We start from the raw sequence: 12209 nt of genomic DNA, 5'->3' as shown, positions 1-12209 counted from the left end.
TTTGAACATCCCAAGGATATTAAAAACTCTCAGGAGCTGTTGTAACTAGCCTGAAGGAGAAAGGGATGGTGAAGGAGCGGGGGAAGCTGTCCCTTCTGTCTCCCCCATAGATCGGTTCTCCGAGGAGAAGAGGTAAAAAGGGTAATTATTAATAGTTTCCAAGAAATGGCTCCCAAAGCTCCCAAAGTACGGGAATGACGACAGTGCTGAGTACAATCTCATGACCAGTAATTTTATCATACCATAAACCAGGGTTACACAGCACAGCAAAGCAATAACCTTAATCCAGCTCCCCGAGGTGATAAACAGCGCACAGGGGGTGCATACGGCAAGTAAGGTGTTACATAGCACAACTCCGAGAACGAGCACAACAGCTCTGAGAGCAAACGAATCAAATGTGACCAGTGACTATTAAACTAATATGATGAATGTTTATCACAAATTTGTTTTAACACGCTCTGGTCAGATCTGTCATTATCTCGAACCCTTCATGCCCGACGCTGGGTGCCAAAAAGGACTGTTGTGGTTTAACCTGGCAGGCAGCTCAACACCACATCTGGCAAAGAAGCAGAGTGCGAGAATTCTTTAGTTAGCTTTGCAGATGAGCTGTTGTGCCTTAACCCAGCAGGCAGCTAAACACCACACAGCCATTCGCTCACTCTCCCCCTCCCCTGTCGGATGGGGGAGAGAACTGGAAAAAAAGAAGTAAAATTCGTAGGCTGAGAGAAAGATAGTATAATAGGACAGACAAGGGAGGGGGAAAAAAATAGTAATAATAATAGTAATAATAACATACAAAATGAGTGATGCACAATGCGACTGCTCACCACCTGCCGCCTGACGCCCAGCCCATCCCTGAGCAGCGATCGCTGCCCCCCCGGCCAACTGCCCCCGGTTTCTATACTGAGCATGACGTCATATGGTATGGAATAGCCCTTTCGCCAGTTTGGGTCAGCTGTCCTGGCTGTGCCCCCTCCCAGCTTCTTGTGCACCTGGCAGAGCACGGGAAGCTGAAAAAGTCCTTGACAAGTGTAAGCACTACTTAGCAACAACTACTTAGCAACATCAGCGTGTTATCAGCATTATTGTCATACTAAATACAAAACACAGCACTATGCCAGCTACCAGGAAGAAAATTAACTCTATCCCAGCCAAAACCAGGACAGTTACGTTGCACACTGCCTCAAGCAGGCATAAAATCTTGTGATCACATGTACCGTGACATTGAATTCCATATCCCATCTTCATGAGAAAATTCTGGAACCTAAATCTGCAGCCCTTATTTGCACTCAGTAAAGAAAACAGGATCAGACACACCATTGTTAAGCTTCAACTTGACGCATCTACAATGTATTTTAATTCATAGCTGTCTAATCCAAAAGATTTTATTTTAAAGGCTACAAGTATATGCCTTTCTGCCGAGTAATCGTTGCTTCAGTGGGAAATAGGAAGCCCACAAATATAGGCTTGGTTTCTCAGCATGACCTGTGGTGGCTCACAGCCATCTGTGTTTACAGTAAGAGATCGCCCACATGCATTAGTCTGTAAACAGTATCAAAACCCAAAGCTTTGCTTTTTTTCTCTCTCACTCTCCATCTATTGCAGTTTCAGGGTGTCTCCACCTAGCTACAAGTGGCTGCACAGACTCTGATTTTTTTGTTTGTTTTTGTTTTTGAGGTCTAAGCGATCTATCCATTCTCTGAGCTAGTGCTTCAGAGATGCCTTGCATTACTGGTAGTTGAAAGGATTACTAGATTACTGCTGTCAGTAGTAACGGAGCATTTATTAGCGGCCTCAAACCCTTCCTGGTCTTCTAGCAGCGGCTGCATCGTCAGATAACCAGTGCATATTCAATAAGCAGTCAAAAAGTAAACGGGAAAAAGCCAAACCCAGGAATTTCCCCAGTGTGTGGGCGGTGTTGGGGGCACCTCAGTTTGACATTTGGGAACTCTCCATTTCTCCATGTTAGCAGACTTCAGACTGTCAGCAAACTGTCTTTCTGACCAGCACCGGAGCCAGGAATAGCCGCAAAAATTATTTTGCACCCCAACTGTGTTTCCGCTAGACTACGTATACATCTGTGAATGTGATTATGCAAAAAGACTTAAAACCCAAGGCTTCCCATAAATGTCATTGCCAACGAATGGAATTCAGATCAAATTAGGACTTGATATTTTTTACAAGATGTTACTGAAGCGTGCACTCCCATTTCAGGTAACAAACAGGAACGCATTTGTGGAGCACGTAAAGCACGGCTGTTCTTACCGCTTTATGATCTCCAGGACAACAAAATCCTCATGTGCACCTCTCTGTTCATGAAATATATGGTGCCCGCATCTGACAAAGGTGAACTGGCTCAACATGGAAGCAAGTTCCGTGGTTGTTGCACAGATGAAGAAATCCCAGCACGTCCTTGCATCATAGAATTGAAGGCCACTTGCAGCTTCTGAAGCAGCCTTGGGATTGTCCTGCACTCCTTCTCACTGCGCAACCACTCCCACTGCCAGAAGGGCAGGAATGTGAATTGCTGCTGCCGTGGAAGAAGCCAGGGCATTTGGTGCTGAGGAGCCCGAGTGAAACACAGCTCTGGGGCAAGTGTTTGGAAATGCATGCTATGGATGCTAGCATGGGGAGCACCGCACCGACTGCTGTCAGCCCGTCTTCTCCCATTTTTTGTGACGTCTTTCATGACCTCCAGGCATTGACTTACCTGATTCGCAAGATCAAGGATGTGGACAGCACTTGGAGTCTGTTGCCTGCTTTGCCACGTGCTTCCCGTGCAACTTCCTTAAACTGACACAGCGTAACCGCTCTGCTTAAGCCTTAACAATTTCTCGTCCCCTAAGCGTCTTGAGAATGCAGCTTTATGAACCTTACCAAAGATGAGAAATGCTTAGAAATTACCTGAAGTGCTTGGTTAAATAAAGCGTATATGCCAGAAATTTGGGGCAGAGACAAGGGCACAGTATAGTCACATAGGATGTAAGCAAATTGCGGTAAAAAAATCTACGACCATTTACAGTATTTTAGGTAACAACAACTTGTGCAATGGAGAATGAGAAGCTGCTTATCCTACTGGCCCTCACAGGCAAATTGCCTTGCAGTTTTCACAAGTGAGAGTTTTCGGATGGGTAGTCCTGTGTAGTAGCTAACTCCCTGTGCATTCGCATCTCATGGTATCTTCTTCATGCACCGACGTTCTGAGAACGGAGTCGGTGCTTCACGTGCTGGAGCTGAAAAGGCCCAACCTGGTTTCGTTGCACGACGCTGAAGCTTTCTCTGAGCGAGCGTGCTGAAGACGTACTGGTTTTTAAAAACCTAAAAACAGAATCGGGACTTTTACAAGTGGGAAACGAGACTGGAACAACTCATCCAAAACTGGGAAATACTCTAAACTTGACCTTCTTAAAACTTCTGAGAGCAGAAAGTGAAATAAAAAGTGAAATGGTTTCTTCTTGTTAAGGACTATTGTGTTCTTCAGTAAAAAATAATTTTAAAAGCATTTTTAGCTAATCAGTATAGAAGCTAGAAACAGGCAACATATTACCTTGTCTATTCACTAGGTACGTCCTGCCGCATCACAGAAAAACAAATGTGATCTGTCCTCTTAGAAAAGTTCCTTGTTCGGTTGAAGTAGGTTTGTGTGTTTGTATGGAAACTGTAAATACTGTGAAAATCCTGAGCTGCCTCTTGAACAATATGAGCCTCAGTTTCCTTACAAAGCACCCGTTCACTGCACAACTGACAGGAATACCAAATCATCTTGTCCCCCCGAAGGATCTCGTATCCTGGTATGACTTGGACAGGGATGTAGTCATCAGGTTTTTTGTCAGAACACCTGTGTGGCCGAGCCCGCTTATTGCTCAGATGAAAGCTTCTCCTTGCATCTTTCGGTCAATCAAACTCAGAGCGTCCAGAAAACATGTCCTTCATAGCTTGTATACATTCCAGCAATCCCTGACTACATGCTCTTCAGCGTGTTTGGTATTTTGCTTGTGCACAAACAGAAAATTTCTTTGTAGGTGGCCAGTAGAGGAAATGATTACTCAGGAAATACCTATGCTTTATTTGATGTTTTGGCATCTCCCGGACTTGTGCCACACAGTGCTGAAGATACTAATCAAGCCAGAATTACCGGAGAGAATTTCTCCTCATTGCTAGCAGAAGCATCCATCTGACTTCCATCCACCCAGGAGAATTTTTACTGGTTTTATGACTGCATCAAATCAAGGCAAATGCACACCCTTAACGCACTGATTTCCCCATCAGGGTCTGCCTGTGGCCTACAGTCAGCATCAGGCTAAACCACATATTTTCACAAAGAGCATAGCTGCAAGAGAGCTTTCTTCAGGAGGTATTAGCTCTTTTCTCGAGGAAGCCCGAAATTAGCTACAAGAAGACTGTACATTCACCAGATGCTTTTGCCGCATAGTCCTCCACAAATCCGCTCAACCTCAGATCCCTTTTTGAAGTAGTTATCTGTTTCTCAGTTCTTCCAGATGGTCTGCCAAATCGTTGGCCAAGTGAGCTGCCACAAAGTACTATGTGAAGATTTTGATACCGAATGTGTGCTTTCAACTCTAATGGAGGAACATCCGAAAGCTGCTGCGCGCCAGTCCGGCGTGGAAGCATATTAGTTTGGGCACAGCACCATACTAACATGCCTACTGGGCTTTTGATTAAGAGCTACATCAGATACAACCACTGTAAAGTGTGGACAAGGCAAGCTCGGGTTTATCGATAACTGTCCATGCTCCAAAGCTGTTCATTCAATTTTAACTGATAAATAAAAGCATTTTAGAGAAATTGGTTATCTAAATCTTGTGGTTTTAGCACTTCTTAGATAACAGGTGGCTTGAATGAACCGGTTAAATCATCAACACGGTCAAAATTCAGCGTAAACTCTAGAAACCGGGAGTATGTGAAACCCACAGTACTTGCACTGAAGTTATTAACGAATACTGTTCACTCCAGTAAATATTGGTAGGAGAGTACAATATCTCACGTTATTTTTAACACGTGTCCTTCTCCCCATTGGCTACTGGGGAATTTTGGAGCCAGAAGAGTTACGTTCAAGCTTCCAGAGCTCCTACTAATATACCGGCTAAACGCTATGATGTACTGAACGAGGTTTATGTGCCCAGATGAGACATCTTAGCCTTTTCTCAGCTAAATGTATGCATTTAGCTGCAAAGCACAGAGGCAGTCCCTACCCAATCTGCAGCAAAATCTCTTCACTGAACAGAGGGACCCAGGCCTGCCATTACAGTCGGAGCTTCTCAACTTGGCAGCCTATGTGAAGACAACGGGAAGGAAGGACACGCATGTCTGTTTTGCAGGTCTTTGTTTTTTAGAAAAAGTACCTTCAGTGTGGCTACCACCTCAGTTAAGAGCAGTTAAAATACAAGTAAATAGGCAAGTTTTAAAACCCACGTGTTTTCCTACAGTGTGAAGGGAAGGCCTTTGGGTACAATTCAGCAATTATACATTGCTGTCCTATGATTCAGTCACGGGATCCTTACTCGGAGGTACAATTCCTGTTTCCTTGTGGGAACAAGAACATTGTTATGTGTACGTGACAGTTCTGGTTTGGTTTGGGGGATATTTCTGGGGGGGAGGGAGGAGAGGAAGGGGTTGCTGTTGTGGTTTAGCCCCCGTCGGGAGCCAAGCACCACGCAGCCGCGCGCTCACCGCCCCGCCCCGGTGGGATGGGGCAGAGAATCGGAAGAGCAAAAGTAAGAAAACTCGTGGGTTGAGATAAGAACAGTTTAATAATTGAAATATTAGAGCAGTAACAACAACAACAACAATAACTGCAATGCTCACTTGCTAAGCAGTACTTAGCAACAACTAAAACATCGGTGTGCTACCAGCATTATTCCCATACTAAATCCCAAACGCAGCTCTACGCCGGCTACTAGGAAGAAAATTAACTCCATCCCAGCCGAAACCAGGACAGTTGCACTCAGGCATTTTCACTCCCTGATGACTTAGACACGTAACACCCATCTGTTCAGATGGTTCCATCCAGAACATGTTGTTTTCAGAGCAACGAGAGAATAACAAAACGAACAGACAAAAGATGTAATGTATTTTCTGGCAAACACAGCTTTGAAAACTTCTGCTAGTAAGGGAAAGAAAATTTCTGTAAGACCATTTTCCTTTTCTTTTTCTGCTGCAGATAGTACAATATGTGAAGAAAAAGCACATGGAAAGGATTCAGCTACATAAATAATACCATTTCATTGGCTCTAGTTACTAGAGGATTTGCAGGTTTGTTGTCTCACAAAGGGAGTTCGTTACCCGGTGTGCAATAATCCGATACACACTCTGAGCCGAGAGACCGATTTTATTTCATTGCTGCCCAGAGACGGGTGCTAGGTGGTAATTCCACAAAGCTAGCACTCCCTTACAGTACCGTTTTAACACAGGTATACTTGTGTTGCTATATATCACTCCTTTGTACCAGCTTGTTGTATCCTCAGTGGCTCTTGGTCCCTTCGCCTTGACTTAAAGACACAGTGTTCCATAATTGCACTGCGCAGGCCCAGTGGGTAAGGGTCTTCACATGGAGGTGGGAATACTTGGGCAAAGAGAGAGGTGTGTTTCTTCCATGCAAATGAGCGTAGTTGGTCGAAAGTTCATATACTCTTCCAGCTCGTGTCAAATTCCATGCTCTGCTGCCCGAGTATTTCTGTGTGAGCGATAAGTTTCTGCTTTATCTAACATTTTGTCCTTGGGTAAATTTCATTCTCTACTAGCTGACCTCAACATTATGGTACTTGAGACATCAGGTAAACTGCTCCATTTCTTGAAGCCAATAAAATTACCACAGGACAAAACACAGTTTAGGCTGTTAATAGGACCAAAGGTTTCAAAGGGAGAAAAAGAGCCAATTAAAAATTAACCCTATTAAACGGCAGCAATGCACCGACACCCTTAAGGGTTTATTTGACAAGACATCCTGCAAGAAGAGGGCATCAGTCACTCACAATATACCGTACAAACATCAAGCATCATGCTAGTATCAGGGGGAGCCAAGACACGTTCATTTACTTCATTTTCTAAACAAATCATACCGCCACTCAGTGTGGCTTTTTATATCTTACAAAAAAAAAAAAGGGACGGTTTGATGAGAATAGTTGCAGAAGCCATTTCTGACCTTCATGACTCCATAGTTCTCTGAAACGCCCACTTTGACAAGAGGCTGGGAGAAGGAACATCGGAATACTTCCAATGAAAAGAGATAAGCTTAAATGCAAGGATAAATAGGAAGAAGCATAGCAATAAGACTGGGAGAAGGACAGAGAATATCCCGCTGAAATAGCAGGAAACTGCTCAGCTGTAAAGGAGAGGAGAGAAGGGAGGAAAACTGCAAAGAGATGCGATGTAGCATACCAAGATAAATAAATGTACTATTGCTGTAGGACAGGATAGGGTTAATTGTCTGGCCTGAAGGAAGGGGTTGTAGGTGGGGCCCCTTAAGCAACTGCTAGAAAATGCTCTTGGTTGGATGAAGGAGCAGAGGAGGAGATAAAGAGAAAAAAAAAAAAAAGGGAACTTTCCTTTTTTTTTTTTTTTTTTTTTTTGAGGGGCAAAATGGAATGGAATGGGATGGGATGGGACGCGATGGGATAGCATAGCATAGCACAGCATAGCATATGCATGTTGAGAAGAGAGAATGCTGATCAGTAAAGACATGAGGAGAAGGAGTTCAGGTGATGGGATGCCTACCTGCGCTTCCAAATGTACTGAAGTACCAGGCAGGTCTTTGGCTTTGTCATCTACAGTCACAGAAAACTGGGCGACTTGTAAACCTCCTAAGAGATAATAAATGACGTGGTGTTTTGTCGTTGGTTTTTTTTCTTTGTTCATTTTGGGTTTTTTATTGCTGTCCTTTACTCTGCGTGGCTTACCGATTTCCTGACATATTATCCTATTGAGTCCGGCTCAATACTCTGACATTTTGCTTGGATGCCTGTATTTATGTGGTGTATTAGGCGTTCTTTGTTAAGGCACGTGTTTGATGCAGTATAAGCAACCTGCCCTAACCTTGAGCCTGGTTGTACTTTCAGCAGTGGGTGAATCAGGTGACCTCCTGTCGTGGTTTAGCCCCAGGCAGCAACTAAGCACCACGCAGCCGCTCACTCACTCCCCCTACCCCCATGGGATGGGGGAGAGAATCGGAGGAGTAAGAGTGAGAAACACTCCTGGGTTGAGATAAGAACAGTTTAATAATTGAAATAAAGTAAAATAGTAATGGTAATAATAACAATATAATAATGATAATAACAATATACAAAGCAAGAGATGCACAATGCAATTGCTCACCACCCACCGACCGATACCCAGACAGTCCCCGAGCAGCGGTCGCTGCTCCCCAGCCAACCCCCCCCAGTTTACATACTGAGCATGACACCATATGGTATGGAATAGCCCTTTGGTCATTTTGGGTCAGCTGTCTTGGCTGTGCCCCCTGCCAGCTTCTTGTGCACCTGGCAGAGCATGGGAAGCTGAAAAGTCCTTGACTAGCATAAGCAGTACTCAGCAACAACTAAAACATCAGCGCGTTGTCAACATTCTTCTCCTACTAAATCCAAAACACAGCACTATGCCTGCTACTAGGAAGAAAATTAACTCTATCCCAGCCGAAACCAGGACACCTCCTGAGGTCACTTCAAAGCTGAAGTATTCTGTGACTTACCTTATCACACTGTTGTGAAAAGTTGTGCACTGGCTGTGGATACATCCCATTGACATCGGGTCCGCCTAAGAACAGCTTGGCTCCACCTGGAGCGGAGAAGATACGGTAGGCAAGTGCTGGGGGGGTATGCCTGTTTCTAGGCCTAAAACATTTAACTAGACATTCTTAGGGACATCTTTTCGGGTTCTCCCTTAAGAAGGTGATAAGGGGATACACAAAATAATCCAACCATAGCCCGTAAGTTAGAGGTGGCACCTGCAGAAGTGTTGCTAGAAGCTAGTATGCAAGTAATGCCTGTGTAGATACACTGGGCAAAAGCACTAGAGGCTGACTGAAAGCTAGGTGCGTTCATTGCATTATGCTTTCACCGAGGGTCACTTATACAACCTGTCTTAGGTACACAGAAACAAGTCACACGGTAACAGAGGTAAACCACCGTACCTCGTCCAAAGTTCATTACTGTCCTTTCCCTGGCTTTGGGAAAGGGGCGGTGCTTCCCCAGGTACAGGAAGTTTTCTCAGGGACAGTGTCCAAGACCCTGTTTATGCTGAAACGTCTGGTAACCGCCTGATCGCCCCCCTTCTAGTCTCGGGCGCGTGAACTAGCAGTGCTGTATATCTTTTCACCGCTACAGTACTTGCTACATGCTACTATGGTGAGTGAAGGGAAATACGGCCGTCTGACTGAAAGAAATGGTGGCTCTACTTCAAGGTGGCTACCACTTTTAAGTACGGAAACGTGATCTGGGAGTTTGAAACCACCGTGGCTCTCTAGAAATGCCTGACAGAAGGTGAAAGTCCACCTATTTAAATAAAAAAACTGCATTGAGATATCTGACAAAGAAACGACGCCTAGGTTCTTCACTTCCAAATAAAGTTCCTGAGAGGTCTAACGGAGAGGATTTAGATGAAGCAGCTTATTGAGGGCAGAAGACATCCCCTCCTAACTGCAGCAGTCCAGTACTTCAAGCTTTATTTGGTGTCCGCATCTGTAGTCTCTGCACTACTTGAATACTCTATGCCCCAGGACTGCCTCCATGCATGCCAAGAGGTGTCTCGGAGAGGCTGCTTTCTTTCGTGTCTTTCAGAAGAAGTGTGTATTGGTGCGCTTGGTTCAGTTCCTTATGCCCTTCCGTTGCGGCCTGAGGCCAGAGAGCTTATTCTGAGGACACCGACTTTCCTCTTTTCAGTGACTTTAACCGTCGCGTTTACTTGACTAGGTGGGCTGCTCTGTGGCTTGCTAAGCTCTCCTTACAGCTGGCTGTGGGAAGACAGGTGCTGGGACCGAGAGTTACTGTTCCTTCTAGAGACTAAGGCAAAACCCGAGACTTGTTGTTGCAGGGCTGGATGGTGGCAAAGGACCGCGTGCGTATGCGTGCAGGAAGGGGGCAGCTGACAAGAAAATAATCTTGTAATCGGTCTTAGCCTTCTCATATGACTGCATGTATGCATCAATGCGCTCTCATGTGTTTTAGCTCTGAAGGGGTTACTGCTGTTGCTATAGTAATCTCTGAAATACGGGTTGTAAGCCACAGACTAGCTCAGCTTCTGGGAAGAACCAGTATTTTGATCCTGGTCCCTGTCAGGACGAGGCATTGCTACATCTGAATTAGCAAAAAATAAAAAAAACCCAAATTGCCTAGAGGTTACGGTGTGCCTCTTACACTCTATAAAGAAATACAACCTTTCTCTCTCTCGGCTATTACATCTGGCTCTTGTTATAGGGTTTTTGCCAATTAGTATCTCTGCTAAGTTATGCAATTTTTTTTTTTTTTTTGGCTTAGCTGGCTTCTCAGTGCAGCAGTAAGAAACATCAGTCTCTTGACCTTGAAAGGTATTCCTTAAAGGTGGTGACTCCTACTCTCTCAGCAACTCTTCCACAGCATATTTATGTGGGTACATCCACGTGCAGTTTGTACTGCTCAGAGTACTTACTGTCCCAACAGGTAGCTTATGAAACAGTACTTCTGGAACTAGGTGGGATTTGGTTTCTGCCTCGCCCACTTGCTCTACCTCCATCAGGGAATCTCCTCATTGCTGAATGATTGTTCTGCTCTGGAGAAGCTGAGGTGCTTACAGCACTTATAAGACAGCAGGCTTCTCCTTGGCTACTGAGAGGCCCTGCATAAAGGAATTACAGCCTGCTGCCCCTCTGCCCTCATGGAACCCTGCTGGTCCTGTTCTAGGACACCGTGCTCACAACCAGCTCTGACACACAAACCAGTTACCACAGCTTGCTTAAAGGATACAGTAATGGACCACATGCTCGTTCTTCACAAACAGAAATAAGACACCACTCATTGACACCCTTGATGAAGATCTCTGTTGCAAATATTTTCTCAGATACGCCCTAGGCTAAGAGCCCAACACAGCTGTTGCATCTCAGCTGCTGCATGATGTTTACAACATGTGCCTGGGCCTCTGGACAGGTGAAGCAAGAGCACTCATGACAGACCAGGAAGACTCAAGGGAAAAAAATGTTTAATAGTAACAGCTGAGGTTCCTTCCTCACTACACCTCCAACCCTAGTTTTTACAGTAGTTCATGACTTGCTTATTCAAGCCATGCACTCTGGCACTGCAAAATTTAAGAACTTAAACCTTCCTGTTTAGGACTTTAATGGTTGTGAAGAAATCTTAAAAAAAGAAGTACTAAGAAGAGTTAAAGGAATTGCAAGATGGCTTTTGAGGGCCTGATCACTAGACTCCTGGTTCCTGACAGCTCAGAATGACTGAGAAACCTGGGTTACAAAGCACAGAATTAGGAACTTACTGCCACCATGTTCCTACTGTCTTCCTCTTTCAGCCCTACAGAAACTAGCTCCCAATCATTTACAAGTAAAGATTAGATTCCAACACAGGACTCAAGGAGCAAAAAACATTACGCATTTTGTCTAGCTTTACAGTAAGTTCACACAATACTCGCTACACTTTATCCCCTACACACTACTGCCTTAGTAGCAACCAAATAAAAGCAGTCATACAGTGGTAATGAGCTGCAGTTCCTCCTTGCTACATTTGGTACTACCAGACTGCACAAGCAGAGTTCCTGTCCTATCTTTCTATAAAATGTCTTTAATCTTAAATCATTACCTGCAAACTTGTATCTGCAAATACTTACAGCGTACAGAGAGATTCATAGCAACAGAAAAAAAAAAAGCAATGAGAAGTCGGATTTTGGCTGTGCGGAACCGTCTTGAGGCCCTACGAGATGACAGGGAACTTACCATCTCATAAGCAAGAGTTTCTTGTCTGCAAGCCAATTGCCTAGAGGTTACAGTGTGCCTCATACTCCATAAAGACATACAACCTTTCTCTCTCTTGGCTATTACATCTGGCCCTTGTTACAGGGTTTTTCCCAATTAGTAGCTCTGCTAAGTTATGCAATTTCTTTTTTTTTTTTGGCTTACCTGGCTTCTCAGTGCAGCAGTAAGAAACATCAGTCTCTTGACCTTGAAAGGTATTCCTTAAAGGTGGTGACTCCTACTCTCTCAGCAACTCTTCCAC

At 44.5% G+C, this 12209-nt stretch overlaps 1 long non-coding RNA gene across 2 annotated transcripts; it reads right to left on the bottom strand.

Moving 5' to 3' along the window:
- Positions 1 to 6156: 6156 nt before the first annotated feature.
- On the bottom strand, positions 6157 to 11963 carry LOC142596676 (uncharacterized). Of its 2 annotated transcripts, none has more exons than XR_012831867.1 (4): positions 11930 to 11963; positions 8705 to 8790; positions 7735 to 7820; positions 6157 to 6853 (listed from the first exon to the last, which is right to left on the bottom strand). It is a non-coding gene; the product is annotated as an uncharacterized LOC142596676 (long non-coding RNA). The 2 variants fall into 2 exon arrangements; XR_012831866.1 differs by having other exon boundaries at positions 6157 to 6694.
- Positions 11964 to 12209: the final 246 nt, after the last annotated feature.

The sequence above is a fragment of the Pelecanus crispus genome, chromosome Z (assembly GCF_030463565.1).
Source record: "Pelecanus crispus isolate bPelCri1 chromosome Z, bPelCri1.pri, whole genome shotgun sequence".
Taxonomy (NCBI): Eukaryota; Metazoa; Chordata; class Aves; order Pelecaniformes; family Pelecanidae; genus Pelecanus; species Pelecanus crispus.
This window is presented reverse-complemented; position numbering and strand designations above follow the sequence as displayed.